The following is a 15,387-nucleotide window of genomic DNA, read 5'->3' on the forward strand; positions in this document are numbered from 1 at the left end:
CATGTGGACCATCGTGCGAAATCCATGTACCCCAGGGACCTTCAAAATGGCCATTGCGGCCGAACCATTTAGTTTGGTTTGGTTTTGTAGGGTTTAACGTCCCAAAGCGACTCAGACGTCTCCCATAGCCTGAGTCGCTTTGGGACGTTACACCCTACAAAACCAAACGAAACTAAATGGTTCGGCCGCAATGGCCATCTTGAAGATCTCTGGGGTACATTAACTGAAATTAGGATCTTAGGTCCCTGGCCACGGCAATCGTCTGCGGTGAAGGCCTCCCAGGCACTGCTCCGCTTTATGAAAAGCACAGGACTGATAAAAGGCTACGATTTTTTATGTTACGTGATATAACTGTAATGTGATGTGATGTGACATGTCTGTGATGTGACTGTACTGTCATCACCCATCCCTCTCTCACCCACAACTTTTATACCCACTTACCCCTCTCCCCGAGTGCAGGGTAGCAAACCAGTTCCTTTAGCGGTTAACCTCCCTGCCTTTCCTTCTCATCTTCCTCCTCCTCTTCCTCTGGGGTACATGGATTTTTGAGAGAAAAGGTCGCCGGTGCAATTCACTTGCACAGACTAAGCTCCAATTCAGCTGGTAGTTTTGTTCTCCATCACACGCCCAATAGTTTGAAACCACACCAAATCTTCTGCGCCAAACAGGTGGCCTACAATGTTTATACAAATGGTGCTCTAAGAGATTCAAACTTGATCGTTGCCAGATGGTTCCATGTAGCCAAACGAGTGACTGTTTCTGGCCCTACGGAGCGGGGAATAGTAGGTCACCGCCACTTGCGGCGGGGGCTAGCCTGCCGCTGAAGTTAGATTTGGTATAGGCCGTCATTGCACTCGCCACCGCTTCGATGGTAGACGATGGCTGTTGCGACGCGCGTCTTCTCTCTTTTTCTTTTCTTCTCTATTTTCTCCTCTTTCCACACGAGGCAGCGGAGCTGGCTCAGCTGCAGAGCCAGTAGCAGGCCCATGCCCTCCCTTTTCCTATAATCGCAACAGCAACAGCAGCAATAGGTATGTGGGCTTTTAAGAAGACGCTCCTAGCCCTGCATTGCTGGGAATCAGGGCCTCCTTGCAGCGAGAGTCGTCTGCCACCGGCGAACATAAATCTGCCATGTCACGTCATTCGCCACAAATTCAGTGGAAGAATATTGCTTTATTTCTCAATTCTCTATCCGCATGAGGCAGCTATGACGGTTCAGCTAGACCCAGCTGGCAGGCCCGCGCATTTTATCATCTTTAGTACAATCGCGATAACCAGAATATGTATGAATCGCGGCCTTCGAGCGCCGCCGCTACGCGTACGTTGTTTGCACGCACCTGCCGTGACATCTCGGGCTATGGTGCCACCTTGGTCACAAGGTATGGTACCACCTTTGTCGCGTGGTATATGTATTGGTTAGTGTTACATAGCCTAGTTGTGCATCATAGTTTTTTATGCTGCATTATCTCAATCCAAAGCAACAAAAGAAATGTGTGGTATATATCATAGAGTTCCTTACACTAACTAGAGGGAAAGCTGAGGGCGCTGCACTTCAGCCACCATGGGCGCGCTAAGAATCATGAGTCGGTGTGCTACTTGTTGCGGGACAGTCGGTTTTTCTCGGGTACGTGGAGTGGCGTTACTGCGATGTTTCTTTTTTGTCATCATCATCATTTGAAGGTGCGTACATAGACTACGAAAGCCATAGTAGCGAAGGCGCAAAAGCAGACGTCGCCAATAAATGGTTTCTGCTTCCCGAAATGCCCCTAAAAACTTCCTTAAGTGATTGCACAACCATAAATATTTTCATAACTTTTTTTTATTTCAAAGTTTGCTTATTAATTGCGAAATATTGGTATTTGTGCTGCTCAAAACTAAGCCAATAGGAGAAAGAGCCATTGAATAGATAGATAGAAAAGAGAGATTGAATAAATATCACACTGACATGCTGTTTCTCTCTCGTTTTGCAATTTATAGTCACAATATTCAATGTTAGGACACTATTTACGGTAGAACAACGTTTATCTTTGCATTAGCTTTGGCCAAAAGTTGTAGTTCTGCACTCGGTAGCTCTCCGGCCCATGATGCTTTGAGCGCCCATGGTGGCTGAACTGGCCGTCTGGAAACTCCATGTAAACTCCCATAGACGGCACCACAGCTTTCCCTCTAGGTAAGAGTAAGAAACTCTATGGTATATATACGTTGTTTGAAAACGATGGCCACGCTGGGTTGCCATTTCGAAACTAGGGCTCTAATGACCTTGGACTGCAGAAAACATGACCCTGACAATTGAAGCACGTGAAGCTAACGTTTCAAAATATAAACAGTGGCTTAACTTGTCTAAGCAAGTAGAGTTCTGGGCTAGTTGGTTCTGGGACATGATTACTGGGAGGCTTAGCGCGGAACAGACAAGGACAAGAGAGGCACACAGGACGAGCGCTAACTTACAACTGAAAATTGGAAGGGGAAAGTGTACGAACTCGAGGGAAAATATGTGCGCATGCTCTATAAAGCGCTGAATTTGCATGACTGGAAAGATAATTCAAGATAATCTAGGGCCACCCAAAGGCAGATAAAACAGAACAAATAGAGAAGAAATACCGGAAGCATACAAAAAAACTTAACAGCATTTAAAAACGATGCTTCCTTTTTCAACAGAATAAGCGACGTTTCACTTACGCACTTATCGGTTACTAATCTATGGATGAATGACGCCTCAAGAAGCTCTCTTGCTAATTGCACCTTAGACCGACCAAGAACTTTTGTTCGCCCGAAAAATGGATGGCATTTGCAACTTAAACAATGCCTAGGCAGGTTATTAGATTGGGACGATTTAAACGATGCAGCATGTTCCTTTAAGCACTCATTTAGACATCGGCCAGTCTGGCCTATATAGGCGCGCCCACAGCTTAGAGGGACTTCATACACAACACCCACCTTACAGGCAACGAACTTAGATACATGCTTTACACTACATGCCGGTTTCTGGTGACTTAGGCTCGTCAGAGCGCACAGACTAGACAGTTTTCGAGGTGCCGTGGAAACAACGTCTACATCGAACTTTCCCGCTATTCTCTTTAGGTTGGGCGTTACGCGGTGAACGTAAGGCACCACCACGTATTTCTTTTTCTGTCTAATATCAGAGGCAGTGCTGAGTGCAGGTTCGCTCTTTCCATACTTCCGTAGCGGCTTAAGTAAGCTTTCCGCGACTTCCGTCAGCAGAGAAACAGGATAGCCAGCATCCTTGAAGCGTTCGGCCTGAAGTGCGAAACTTGGTTCCACTTGGTGAACACAGGACTTAGACAGCGCAGATTTAAAAGACAATGAGACAATACCACGTTTAACGAGCTTAGAATGTGAGGAATGATAAGGTAGAGGGGTCTTCTTTGTACGTGGCAGTTGTAAGTTAGCGCTCGTCCTGTGTGCCTACCTTGTCCTTGTCTGTTCCACGCTAAGCCTCCCAGTAATCATAGCTTGTCTAAGCACGTATACAGATGCAGAAGCAAAGTTTACCGCTCGTTTTGGTAAGTTCTACTCTATGTAGCTTTTGTTTTTCTTTTTTTCATCTCAGTAAAGCTTTTAGGGGTGTTTTAATCTCTTATTATATTGAAGGAGGACGCGAAACATGTTTCGCTGTCGCTGGAGCAGTGAATCCGACAAATGCTTCACTAAGCATTGGTTCGTGCCGCGAAGTTGAAAATACACAAAACCATCTCGTTTCTCGGTGCACCCTGAAGTGGGCCGTCAACACGCAGATCAACCTAGATGAACTTAAATAATAATAATAATGATGATAATAATTGGTTCACAGGAAAGGAAAGGCGCAGTATTTGTCACACTTGTTTATGTGGAAACCTGACGCATCATAAGAGAAGGAAGTTAAAGTGGAAAGAGAGAAAAACAAGCCGTAGTGGAGGGCTGCGGAGTAATTTAGACCACCTGTGGATCTTTAACCAGCGCTGACATCGCACAGCACGCGGATGCCTCTTCGTTTCGCCTCCATCGAAACGCAGCCGCCGCGGTCGGATTTGAACCCGGGTTCTCCGGCACAGTACTCGGGAGTCTTACCACTGCACCACCCCGGCGGGGCAGATAAACAGAAATGAGATGGCCTTAGAGGACTCTCCTCCAATCCGTTTCATGCCTCCATTTACTGATAACTGTGAGATCTACTATGATTCCTTAATTTTATTTTTCTGTTCTGCCTCTCTATCGACATTTCCGCTAGGCATACTTTTTTGCATCGAAACTATGTTGGTCCTCCTAATATTTATTTTGACATTGCCATCGTTTCTATGCTTATCGCGAATTGTTTTTCTCCGAAATGTTACTCTGAGTAACTCCTTGTTAAAGTTTAAGTCGATTGTTCAGATTTTCTTGTATAAGTTCTAAGCCATGCTTTGCAGTTCGTTGCTTGAATTATTTAGCAGGACAATCTGATCAGTGCATCTGCGGGCAAGTATTTTTCATTGACCTCTATTCCTAGTTGTTTCTAGTCGCCCTATCTGAATGCCGGATGCAACGCATGCCGAAAATAGTGTCGGAAAAGCCTTGTTTCAATAGCCTGGCAACCTGGCTGGTTAAGATATGTTCAGAGCAACATCACTGAAACTTCCTTAGAGCCAGTTACGCACCGCAGTTGACAGAAAATTCACCATGCGCGTGAATCGAGTGCCTATCGGAGCCGCAACTATCACTGCCAAACTTTAGACAAGCCTGAGCACCTCCGCGGCGACTTGTCATCGTTGTAATCTGCGGAAAGAATTGAGTTTTCGTTTTCTATTTCCACGAACTCCGGTTCTCTCTTCTCTCCCTCTGCCAGAATCTAGATCGACACTCCGACAACAGGAAGCGCATCAAGGCATCATTACGACGCTGCTTTCCACGTACACCACCAATCTGTATGATAGCTCCGCCATATGTGCACACCACCTACGCCGTATACATACCATATAACTGCTGTCCCAGGAATATAATACGAAGGTCACATCTAATAGGCTAAGAATTTCTTGGTTTGCGCTTTCTTCGTGAGTGCGCTACGCGGTTTGTAAGGACGCTTTCTCCGAGACATTTCTGCGGCACATGCCTGTTTGATTGTGTTAAGTGGTCGCGTCGCACCAGGGCTGGTTCAGGATCGTGTTGACAAAACAAATATCGATAATTGTCTTAACAAAATGAAATGCAGCTACTTAGAAAGGTGTTATGTCACAGGCATAACGACGGCTTATAGACATGAGGTGGAGCACATTGAATTAGTTTTACAAGGGCGCGTAAGGAAAAGAGCATTATTTCTTTTAACGGAATTTTCCCGGGGAGTGTCAAATATACGACGTCAGGAACATCTCCGCGCTTAGTACATCTTGTGTGATGTACTTGATGCAAATAAACATTATCAATATTAAGATCAACAGCGATGACAATGGCGTCAGTAGTTTTCAGTAGTATTGAAATGTATGTTTTCAAACGTACAGCACGTGTACCGCCGAGTCGGTAAGGTGGTCGGTTGCAGTTCTAAAAATTCGCATCCGCTTTGTACGAAAGAAGCCGCCTCATCATTATATGCGTTCGTATCTCGGGACGGCGAAGCGGCTACATACCTGGGAATGATAACACCTCTGCCCTGTGACCACATAGTCTTAAAATAATGCGTATGCTGACTAAGACTTGTCACAGGCAGGTCCAGGTACTTTCTGTTAAGCTGCATATGCTGCTCTAAAGAACTGACGTATTGCAGCGCATCCATGAATGTTATTTGCCTGCGTTTTTTGTGAACAGCATCCGGTTAATAAAGGCGCTGCTTAAGGTACCCAATAATGACATTTTGTTTAGTCATTATGACGTATGGTGGTCGTTCCCAACTGATATTTGTTCCCCGAGCACAGATGGTCGTTCAAGGTATCATTAGTTGTTGCCGTGTTAGCCCACCGTCAACGGATTTAACTTCGTTCTTGCGGTGTGCAGGGCCTTGTCACCCATTGTTATAAAAGAAAGATTTAGCACGTCGTTCGGCACATATAAGCTCTTCGTGAACGCTTGAGAAACTGTGTCAATATATTTGCATGAAAGGTGGGGGCCCATGCAGCTGGCAACATGTTTTACTGTTTAGTTTTGTCCCTCTTTTTCTTTCCTAGGTCTTCCTTTCAATTGGGCTTTTTTTTCCTCGCGAATAGTGTTTCAGATTTACCATTTTTTCTCGTCGTCCGTGAATTCACTGCTTAGTCTCTGACATTCCTTCTTGGTTTTCAAGACAGCGTTTTGCACTATGTAGAAATTCATTTTTGAACTGGTCAAACGCGATGCTAAGAAAGTGTAACAATTAGTTAAACTATAGTCAACATCTGATTTTGACCTTTGCAGGACCATCGAGATTTTGCTCAAGACCAATAAGACCCTCATTGGTAATCTCATTTGGCTATGTATTGAAACAGGTCTAGGCCTTACCACGGCTTAGCCTTAGTAAGTCGACTAGTTACGCCTTCCACTCCATAAGCGCTAGCGGAGAAAAACATAACACAAAGAGCAGGGTAGCATAAAGGGGTAAAGGATATGCCGATCCCTTTTTGGGATGTATGTCATCGTTCTTGGTGCATGGTGTTCCTGTACCACGCATTTCGGTGCCTGTAGTTTATTCTCAGATACAAATCTACTCTCTTCCAAAATTTCGCCCTTTTTCGAATGGGCGGCTGGTGCGTGCAGACTGTAAACACACGACCTTTTATGCTGGACAAGGAATGCCATTACCATTCGACCTCACGGCGAATTTCGTAGTGACTGCGGCAAAATAAAACACAAAGAAGGAAGTTGGAACAGCAGCGTAGGGATTGCCCATTACTCCGTATTTACTGTATAGCGGACCAATTTATACCGCACACAGGAGCTATCTGGTGTCCCATCGTATCTTGCGCCTTGCCCTCGTCTGCCCGGAACAGTGATCATCGCTGATCCTTATGCGGCTGTACACGATAGACATCACAACTGCGGACGGTCGTCCGAGGCGTATTCTCTACATTGATGTGGCTGGCGCCTATTGACAATCGCGTGCCGCAGGACTAAAATGCGAGGCACGCCCGCGACGACTTAGCGTCACTCGGCGCGTAACTGTTGCGCGTCCAAACTGGTATTGCGTGTTTGCGTACTTTAGCACCCCTTTATGCGAATCACGCGTCGATTGTACATTTGTTATTCATCCTGCAATGTCCGCATGGCGCAAGAAAATTATGGAAACGTGGCGTCCTTGAGTGGGAGATTACGAGGCTGAACTGAGGCATCGTGAAGTCAGAAGATGTCTTCTTTCTGCAGTAAATTTGACGTTTTTCTTCTTTTTCTTTTTTTTTTTTTTAGCTCGCAAGTGCTAATATCAAAAACTCGGCATGGTTCTAGAAGTAAGCCTGCTTTTTTTTTCTTTTTTTTTTTTTTACAGGTATCGCATTGAGACTTGATGAATGCGCTGTTTTAAAGTATTACCTCTCTTGGCTTCTTCAGTTTTAAGCCGTTGGCGACGCGACGTCGGTGTGTCGCATAAATCATTGTGACAAAGAAAGCAAAAAGCCCTTGCGGGATTTCTTGGTTGCACAGAGTACTACGTCCTAAAGGGCCTGTCTAAACAGGTGTGCAAGCTAACTTCCACTGCAGTACACAGTCTTTCAAAACAACTCACTTCATAGTATCACTAAAGCGCTGAGCAAGTCGGGACTCATTTTCGGTTGTTTGACTTTGTGAGGGGAAAAAAGCAGAACATGTCCCTTAAATGTCACACTACGGCTAACGCTCAAACAACCCAATTACATGCTCGCAAACATCCTGTGATTGTCACTGCTTTTACTAAATCTGCGTGGAACAAATTCTGTCAACATCTTATCTGTGCCTTTCAGAGTAAAACAAAATATACTGTACCTTTACTTGTTTAACTGCTCAAACGGAGGCACACAGTCACTGGCTCCGATCCCAGGCTCTTGATAATAAGGTAAGACTGAACCAAGTCCAAGTCCTTATTTGTTATGCACTGTACTCACTAGCGCAGCCTTCTTTTGCGGTCACCTTTTCCAAGTCTGTACATCGTGCTTTAAAAACGAGCGGGCGTGGGGGAGCACTTCAGACTGTTAATGGCTCCTATATGCGGGTCCTTCTGTGGGTTCTCGTTCCCGCACATGCACGTTACAACGCGCTCAATCACTAACCCCTTTAAATTGCGACTCTCTTATCTCATTGATGGCCATTGGCCTACAGTTGTAAGTTCCCACTTGGGAAATAACATCCGACGTAGATATAAATTCCCGCTTAACCCAGTCGTAAGAACGTACACTCGGGCAATTCTTTAACAGCACTTCGCAACCGTCGTCTGTCCGGGGCAGCGGCGCCGTCCCGAAGTGAAGCGTAAATCTGGAAAGGGAACAAGCATGGGGCCGTAATCGCGCTTCTCGAGCTGGGACCGTCTACTTGGCTGTTCAGCTTGCAGCGCCTGCGTGAATGCTGACGCCGATATGTAACATGACGAGATATCGGCGCTTCACTCGAGTTTGCTGCAGTTTGCTGGCGTCCACAAGCATGCGCAAACCGGTTCCAGCGTACGCCAGCGGCTCCGACGTTGAGCGCCGACGCTCAGTATGGGCCGTTGAAGTTGGGCCCTTAATCCACGGTACCATGCTGCTGTGATGAATTAAGGACGAATAAAAACGACAGAAGCAATGCCTCGAATCAAACGGTGCGATTTAACACTCCGAACCGAAGCATGGAGTATGGACTAGAAAGTTGCTGTCTGCCATTAATTTACCCCACCTGCATTTTTTTAAGGTGCAGTCATGTCCAACAGCACACAAGCGTTTTAGCAGTTCGCCTCCGTTGAAGTGCTGCCGCCGCTGCCTAGATTAAGCCCGCGATCTTGGTATCAGTAACCGAATGCCAAGGCCACTGAACTCCGTAGTTGATTGGAAGCACAAATATTATACGAACATGGAACGCTCGACACTGAATGCTCAACGCTTCTCTCGGTTCGGTCTCTGCCTCCTCTATCTTGTTCTTAGCCCTGCATTTGGCAATATATAAATTAAAAGTTTTTACCTTCCTAGTTACGGCAGCAAAGAGATTTGAACATTTTTCAGGTTCCCGCTTTGCAAGCGCCTATGTCCGGCCTATTTACAACACTTGCATATTGATGTTTTCCGTCCGCAGTGCTGTGACGGTTGTCACAATCAATTCAACCGGGAAGAGATCATGAGCCGTATTTTCTAATCGTTCTTCACACAGTTAATTTTCTCGGCCAACGGCCTTTGATTTTGCAGGTGACTAATGACGCTTCTTGTTTAGCTATAAATCATGAGGTCACAAATTACAACCACCAACACATCGATACGACGGTTCTTCCTTCTACCACACGCAAAATGAGTCAGGAAAACATAATGCAATAAAGTACGGCTCCGGGAAAGTGAATGAAACAGCAAACATGCCGGGAATTTTCTTTTTGTTTACTGCCCCCATTTAAGACTTATTTTCGCGGTCAATACAACTCCGTGCCTGAGGCCGTCATCTTAGCACGGCGTGTCCGCTGAGCAACTGCACTCGTTTCTAATCTCGTTTAGTAGTTATGCTATGGTCGTAACCAGGACGATGGTTGTCGGCGTGTGTTACTCGCGTAAACAAAAATTCGGGGCAATAAAAGGGGCATTATGCGACGCTAGTTCCGCTCTACAGTTTATGGTCTTCGCCGCTGGGCGTTGTCGTTGCCCGCGATCTTGATGACGCACCATGCGGCGGTACCATGCGAAGCGGCAGCCTTCAGAAGAGTTCCTCCTCCTCCTCCTCCTCCTCCTCCTCCTCCTCCTCCTCCTTTTCCTAGTCGTCGCGCGAGGCGCTCGTCGTCTTGGCGGCTCTGGGGACACAAGTGGCGAGGCATTCGGCGAGCGAGCCGAATCGGTTGGCGTTGCCGCCGCATCCGCCGTACAGGAATTCCTCGCACGTGCCCGTCTCCGCGTCGAAGAAGTAGAGTGTGAAGGCTGCGTAGCACAACCCGCGCTCGGGCTCCAGTGTGCAGGATTCAGGGTCTCTTGTCCCCACCGCCGTCGCCGCGCGAAGACGCCACTCTGAAGAGGCCGGCGCAGCTTCGGCTGCAATATATTTGACGCATCAGAAGTGGATAATACAATCAAATTGTAGCCTTACCATAGGCAGCTAACGTGTACTGCTACCGCCAGGTGCTGAAAGCGCATGCGCAATAGCCCCGATGAGCCAGGTACGGGTTAGGAATACCCACACCTGGGACTTAGTGGCAATTCGCGCTTGCGGTATTGGCGGCTGGTTGTGGCGCTACGCAGATATGAGATAATAGTTTAGGGCAAAGCGCAGACCTCGGCTACACTACTGCATTACTGTTATTATTATGCTGCATGCAGATACTGAAATAGAGCTTTGAGAGAGGGCTCCTCCCAGAATAGTACTGTAGTATACATTATTGTGCATCTTTACGTTTAAGACTTTCTAAAATTTTCCAGCCTCATTCACTGGTTCGTTTGCAGTAGAACTGCACAGAGAGTTTGCAAATCGGGGTAACTTTTGTATGGCAACAATTTTGTCCACAGTCTTTCCCTCTTCTGGCTGCGTGTGATGCCAACGCATTATCGTCTGCCCCAATATAGAAAAAGCAAAAGTCACGGACGCTGGAGCCATCTCTTTTCTACAATAAAATGTACCAGAACGAAAAATGCGCCCAGTGAGCAATGCATGGCTTATGAGTCCTCATACCAGATGGCACTCGAACCTCCGTTTGGTAGTGACCCGGCGCTCATACTTTTTGGTTCCTTGATCTCGGCACAAACGATTACATGTCTGCATGATGCGCGACCAAATCAGGTGACTGCCATTGTCAAACTTCCTACAAGACAAACTTTACCACAATGTGCAAGATTCATGCGCAGTTTCACTGTATGAGCCAAAGTTTGAGGGAGGAGGTGTTGAACTGTTAATAATAATGCACAATACTGCACTTACTATACAGTATTGTTCTAAAAACAGCGTTTTAATCGCAAAATGGGCGCAAATGTATCATACTCGGACTTGACCACTCTAATGGCTGTGAACGCCTTCTCCTTCGTGAATCAAAGCGAAAAAAAATTTGAGAAAAATAAGACATGTTTTTACTTAATTGACTGTAGGAGTCGTCGAACAATGATAATACGTGCGTGCACGCAACATTTACTTTCCAAGAATGAACGATCATCATAGCTTTCCCTCCCCACCATGGTGGTGCAGCGGTTAGGGCGCTGGACTGCTGTGACCAGGGATGCGGGATCAAATCCCGTCCGCGGCGGCCGCTTTTCGACCGAGGTGAAAAGCAAGATGGCCGCGTGCTGTGCGGTGTCAATGCGCGTTTGAAATTTTGAAAGTTGAACATATGTTTCAATTAATATGCAGGAAATTGGCCTCGAGCGAAAAGCTACAAAGGATAGCTTGAGAGATTCCCGAGGCCCAGTGAAGACAGGGCAACTGGACATGTGTGCCCTCAAGTGAAACATATCAATATATAACATAAACTTAAACGCTAAAAAAAATTTAAAATAAAATGTTAAAGAACATCTGGCGGCCGAAATATTCGAAGCCTTTCACTATGGCGTATCTCATAACCTGAGTCTTTTTGTAACGCTAACCCACATACACCCAACCATAATTATTTGTTTTACTGATAAGATATTTCTGCATTCATAATCAAATGAAAGCGACAGAAGATTAACTTCAAGCTCCTGCTCTTCGAAAAATTGAAAAATCATTTAGATTTTATATTGTTCTTGATCCTATAAAAACCAATCGCGTTTTTTGAAGTTGGAGCTTTTCTCCCGCTACTTTGTTTTATACACATCACTTCGATTATCACGTCGCACATGGCGCTTAGATAAGACACTGTGTTGCATTCTTAATCAGCGCCTTTGGCAAAGTCGGGATAGTCTAGCAAGTGAGATTATTCAAGCTAAAATATAACGCCATTTGGAAGTAACTGCATTGGTTCGCCAGCAGCTGCGTGATCATGAAAGGAATTTGTCTTTCTTAGCATGACTATATAATAAGGCACGTTTTTCCTTTTGCTGTATTTGCTTTAGTGCGTGGAAATTTATATAAAACATTTGCAGTGTTGTTTGGACAAGTAGGCTGGAATTAGCTCTCTTACTTGTTTGTGTTTTTTTTTTCGTCCTCGTTGCCGCGAGCGCTTCAAAATATTATCCAGTTAATAGCTGCGCTTAATCAAGACGAGGCCCACTGTCTCCAAAATGCGTAATTCATTAATTTAGCAAGCTTCTTTAGAGTTAATAAGCTTGAAACTAGCACTTCATGTTATACTCCTAAATTGTTATAAGCAATGACGATCATTGCGCTTATAAAGTTTAAATTTCCTAATCCCCGCGGGAACCCCTTGACACTGCAGGTTGTTTCGGCATCCAGTAATACATTCTGAAGCACATCTTTCATCGGAATACTTAGTGGCCGTCATAACTCTAACGGTGTTGCATTAATTATCAGCGCTTCGATGTTTCTAAAACGCCATTTCGTCACATCGGTTTCTGCATGTCAGTCCTATCAGCGCCAGAAAAAAGTCAGACCTCCCCGCTTCACTTTCCGTGGTTTCCAGGTCATAATATCTTAACATGTGCATAATTTTAATTCAGCTTATGATCATGCAAGCCTTTCTTTTTACTCATTACGGAGCCGAATACTTGGCCATTCTTTATAATGCATTTCTTGCAGCCCGAACGTGAAAAGCTGATAACTTTACGACTTCGATTTGTGAAACTAATTCTAGAGCAGCAAGCAACAGACCAGCGCGGGCGTACATTAAAAACTATTTTTTCCTTATCTTGAAACGCTGGCACTGTATGGAATTAGACACAAAAAAAAAAAAAAAGAGAGAACAACCTTCGCATGGTTTTAGTAGGAGCCACATCAAGTCGCCACAAAGCGCCGTCACTGAGATAACAGTAACCCAGGCCCACTGACTATATTACTTATGTTGAAGTCATGCGAAGATATCTATAACCAAATCGTAATTAATTCAATATCATTTCAGCTTTTTTCAAGTCGCCGAGCTCGGAGTAATTTAATATACAAATTCATATCACCACTCTTTTAAAGGCACGCTTTTAAAACGGATATAATGTTACACAGAGCTTCATACAAACGATTGAATCCGACACTTGTTTTCAGGATCTGCCTTTACAGCACCGAGAGGATGCTGCCATTCCCTTTCAGTTTCGATCAGGGCGTTTTCGGACCGAAACTACCGTATTACAGCATAAACTTAGCATGTCCACTTCTTGGAGCAGTCATTGCTTCGAAAGTAAAGAAAAAGCCAGTGCACAACCTTACTCCATCTATGAGGCGACAGAAATCTCCTTTTGGAGACCACCACTCCCTTGGCGATATCAAGAAGCACCGAGCCGGACAGCGCGCTAAAACTGAGCCAAATTTCACTCACCTGAGGCGAAATACAAGATCACCAACCCAGAAAGGCAGTGTGACCAGAGTGCTGTCATGTTGAAAACGATGAGCGTGGAGTGCCACCCCTGTCGCCTCCCAGTGCCTAAGGGCTCTTCACGTGCGACTGCGCCCGCTTTGCATGGTGCGGCAGAGTCGCGAAATGAAGGGACCTGGTCCCCCCCTCCCTCTCCAAGAGGTGTGGGGGCTCCAGCCAGTTTCTGTCTGTTTACCCCTCCTTCAACCCAGATTGTAAAGGGCCTACAGGAGGTTAGTCACCTCCCCTCGGGGGTCCTGCCCTCACTTGTTGCGAAGCACACTTTTCTTTCCGACAAAAGGCCTTCGACAAAAGACATCTGCTTCAAGATCACCGGATGCTCCCGGATCTCCCTCTGCAGAGTCGTTTCGCCCGAATGAAGGTATTGTTCGACGCAGGGTTTGCGGCGTCGGAGAGCGTTACCAGTCGGCTGGAGGATTTACGCGAACGAAACAAGATGAAACTGTCCCGCCTGCCGATGCCGGGGGCTAATTGCAGTCATGTTGACCGTAAATTAGTTTCTTCTTTTGGTAGTGTTTGCCTTATACGCGGCATCGTTTGGCTCATTTTGGTTCCATGAAGCCAAGATAAACGTCCATCCTCTGCAGGCGTGATACTGCGGATTGGCATTAGCGTGCTTTCGAGGCTGTCTATGAAGGAACAAACGTCGCAAAGATAATTAGTGCCTCTAGCTAAACGGCGCTTGTACCAATTGGGCACGAAGGTCGTTAAGTTTTAATTTCCTTACCTTCTGTTACAGTCAGGCGCTAAGATTGCAGACTTGTCCCATTCTTTTCTACCTACGTACTTCATTACGAACACATACACTGTAGCTATTCGTTATAGTCGTGTTCTTGTGCCTTCGTCTTCATGACCTTCATACAGCATTCTACGTTTTTGCAGAAGAACCTAGGTTCATTGGTGCGCAGGAAAAATCAAAAGGGGGAAAACATCTGCGCTATTAGCTGGCAAACAAAAATAAGAAAAATATTTGCTGACAAAGAATTTCTTCGTGGTTTACTTTTGTTGCGTTTATATGAATGCATTCCATCTCGCCAACCTCCACATTTTCCCCAAGGTAAATCGTATGCAACTCCGTGCAGACAAAAACTTTCAGTAAAAAGCAGTGGCTATTTCTCGTTCTCTCTCTCATCGAAACTAGCCAACCTTGGGGAAAAAAAACGTGCACCTCTTTCGAAACGCTCTTTCGGAAAGTGAACGTCCAATAATTTCCCAATACGCGTAGTATAAGGGCAAAACGGTCTTTCCTTTTGTCATTGTGCAGACTAGAAATTTAAATGGGTCGTTCATTAGCATATCGAATGAGCTTCGCGGGAAAGTGTAGGGAGGGAATGAAATGCAGCTACCCACTGTAAAGATCGATCGTTCACCTGAAATCGGCAGGGTGACCTTTACATCACATGCACGGTAAAGATAAGGAACATGAGCTAAATGCACTGAGGTTGTGTACTTTCGACAAACCATGCGGTGAGCGCCATTGCCGACTAATAAAATAAAATTATCATGAGATATCAAGTACTTTTGACTGAAGTCTCTCGAAACAGGATCATAAACAATTATTCCCAGGGCCAATACAGTAACATACCGAACAAGCGGTCACCTCCACTCCCTCCCCCTTCTCGAGAGATAAGTGAGCCCAAACAAGGGAATAAAGGGAGGGGAGGGGGGGGGGGGGGGGGACCATCTCGGTTCTACACCATATTCAAGATTGCGGCCAAAGATAATGGAGGCCATTAAAGATATGCAATCTAGTCTGCGCTCGTTTACCAAAATTGATTGCCGAAGGTTGTTTCTGTGCAAAGAGTATTATTTCACTCGCTCTCAAATCATTCAAGTGATTCCTCGTCGTCCACTTCCTTGCTGAAAACAGGGGCTCC

At 45.6% G+C, this 15,387-nt stretch overlaps 1 protein-coding gene across 2 annotated transcripts in view; it reads right to left on the minus strand.

Moving 5' to 3' along the window:
• Nucleotides 1-8,444, minus strand: part of LOC146185198 (endothelin-converting enzyme 1-like) — a 40,414-nt gene extending 31,970 nt beyond the window's left edge. For both annotated transcript variants that reach the window (XM_084606166.1, XM_084606165.1), the window contains exon 1: nucleotides 7,894-8,444. The gene's annotated coding sequence lies outside the window, so the exon portion shown is untranslated. The remainder of the gene's footprint in view (nucleotides 1-7,893) is intronic.
• Nucleotides 8,445-15,387: the final 6,943 nt, after the last annotated feature.

The sequence above is a fragment of the Amblyomma maculatum genome, chromosome 6, assembly GCF_055883805.1.
Source record: "Amblyomma maculatum isolate TAMU_Amacu chromosome 6, ASM5588380v1, whole genome shotgun sequence".
In the NCBI taxonomy this organism is placed as follows: domain Eukaryota; kingdom Metazoa; phylum Arthropoda; class Arachnida; order Ixodida; family Ixodidae; genus Amblyomma; species Amblyomma maculatum.